This window comes from Belonocnema kinseyi, chromosome 3 (assembly GCF_010883055.1).
Source record: "Belonocnema kinseyi isolate 2016_QV_RU_SX_M_011 chromosome 3, B_treatae_v1, whole genome shotgun sequence".
NCBI lineage: Eukaryota > Metazoa > Arthropoda > Insecta > Hymenoptera > Cynipidae > Belonocnema > Belonocnema kinseyi.
In genome coordinates this window covers 33,387,144-33,389,609 of record NC_046659.1, presented here as the reverse complement: position 1 = coordinate 33,389,609, position 2,466 = coordinate 33,387,144, and the positions used below count along the sequence as shown (strand labels likewise).

General features: G+C 30.0%; 1 long non-coding RNA gene across 1 annotated transcript in view; it reads right to left on the bottom strand.

Moving 5' to 3' along the window:
- The window catches only part of LOC117170065, a 13,412-nt gene extending 12,241 nt beyond the window's left edge, over nt 1–1,171 (bottom strand). The window contains exon 1 of the long non-coding RNA XR_004466710.1: nt 1,080–1,171. This is a non-coding gene — a long non-coding RNA (uncharacterized LOC117170065). The remainder of the gene's footprint in view (nt 1–1,079) is intronic.
- Nucleotides 1,172–2,466: the final 1,295 nt, after the last annotated feature.

Below are 2,466 nucleotides of genomic sequence, written 5' to 3'. Positions count from 1 at the left end.
CCCCCCCCCCCCAGGACACTTCTCTGCATCCCCGCCTGCACGCAAGAGGCAAAACCCAACAATATTGCATGATTACGAGCAGGTCTCTGGATAACTTGCAAAAATTTCGTTTTGAATTACAAAAAGCTTATTGGAAAGTGAGAAAGAAAAATTTAGAATGGCAAATATTTTAATATCAACCTGCCCCACCTTCCTTACACGAAGAGTGCACGTCTCCTCGATAATAAATATTCGTATTCTATGGTTAATTGTGGTTAATGTTATTTTTCACAAATAAAACAAAAAATAAGCATCCTATCAAGAAGTGATTTTTAACGAAATTGTAGATCTTTTTGGGGATAACAATTTTTGCTGCTTGATCTTTTTTCGTATCGTACATAGTTTGTCCACAAAATGGAATTTTTGATTATTTTTTGCACAATCAAAATTTTAATTTTTGATTTTTCAAGAAAATCCAAAATTTATTATAATAATATTGTAGGGCTTTCAAAAATAAATGTTTTTCTTCTTTTGGCTTTTTTTCATATCGTGTGTTTTTTTGGTTTAAAATTTTGATTTTTGGTTGATTTAAAAGATTTTGAAAACGCCATAACTCTGCGAATTTTCTTTTTATCGAAAAAAGTCGTGAGGTTAAATTGTTTTTTCTTTTTAATATTATAAATATCCGTACACAGAATTTTTAAATTCAGAAAAAAATGGTCTCAAAAATTTTCAAAATGCGCTCACTTTTTGAATTTTTATCAAAAATGGCTGGTTAACGAACTCGTCCTTGCTTTTGGGACTTTAAAAAAGTGTGCCAAAGGTGGATTTGATCTGTACATTTTTCCGAGAGTTATCGTGATTACGGACGGGCGGACAGGCAGACAGACAGATGCTATCGTAAAAAACTGATTTTCGGATTCAGGGGGTCTCTAAACGTGGAGATCCGTTGAAAAACCGTGATGTCAAATTTCGGACAATTCTAATACTTTCTCAATCATTAATGATGAGAATGTTAAAATAAATTTACATGTGTCTGGATTCAGACAAATTTCCGGGCATTATTCATAAAAATTGGAAAAATGTGCTTTAAACTGTACCTTGTGAACTACCTTTCTTCCATTTCGAGGAAAATGACGGATCAGGTTTTTCGTACCCGATGCACACGAATTCCGCTCACGGTTAGGATTTCACCTGCAAGCTTTCGGGCCCTCTTTATTTTATTTCGCCTTGTGAAAATTTAATAGAATATATGGATTTTTACCGAACTGCCTAGAAGAATATTATACTTGAAACAAAGTACTTGAATTTTTAAAGCAGAAAGACGAATCCTTAACAAAACAGTACACAATATAAGTTATTTATTAAACACATACACATATAGAAATACACAATAATTTTATAATATTAAAAATGATGGTCGATTTTTGGGCAATCGAACAGAACTAGTGGCTGAAAAAAAAAGGATTTTGAAAAATAAGGGCCACACTAGTGTATTAAGCACAAGGGCAATTTATTAAAAGGAGATTAAACTTCATTTTCCAGGGAATATAATTAAAATGAATATACTTATTATAGTAGATTATAATATGGAAAATATAAGAGCATTTGTTCCACCTGATGAGTAATTGCCTAAAGAATACAAGGGGCTGCCAAGAAACTCTCTGGAGTATGCATTTTTAAAACATCTTCGTATATTACTCCACATGCACATGTGATTGAAATGTCAGATCCGTCAATTGCAAAAAACTTCAACCATATTGAATTTAATATGTAGACAGCTAATTTCTATCAATAATGTCCAATTTTCCTCCAGTTTCTTCATAGTAGATTTAACTATTCGTCTGATTGTCTAACACTTGTAAATTAATTACGACATAATATTGGAATAAAATATAATTGTTTTCGATTTCTAAATAGCCTCAATAGCACTGACAATAAAATATGATTAATTAATCGCCTTATCATAAAACCTGAATGCCTGAGGGAGTCGGCATCTTGGAACTAGAAGTATTGCTAGTTTCTATTCTGTGTTATTGAGAGAAAAATTCTCCGAGGTCTTTTAATCAATCTAGGAGTTGAAGTTGGCTAAACGTTATATTTATGTATTTAAAGATAATCCTCTAATTATTATTATAATTTATTATGTTGTATTTATTATAATAACTTTGTACAGTTGAAAAAATTCATTAAAATCAATGCCTAGTTAAATAATCAATTTTAAACTGTACTGGGAAATTAAACAATTAATGGATTTCACAACTTTATAGTCGAACTACTTTGTTGAAAATGAATTATTTGGTTGAAAAAAAGTTTTTCAATCTGAAAATTTCACTAATCTTAGCTAATAATCTGTTTCAAATTAATATTATGTATTTATCGTGTCGATATTCAGAAAAAGTTAGACGAAAAATAATATCAATTATTGTTAAATTTTTAATAAAAAATAAAAATTGTAATTATTTGTATTATTTAATAATTCTTATT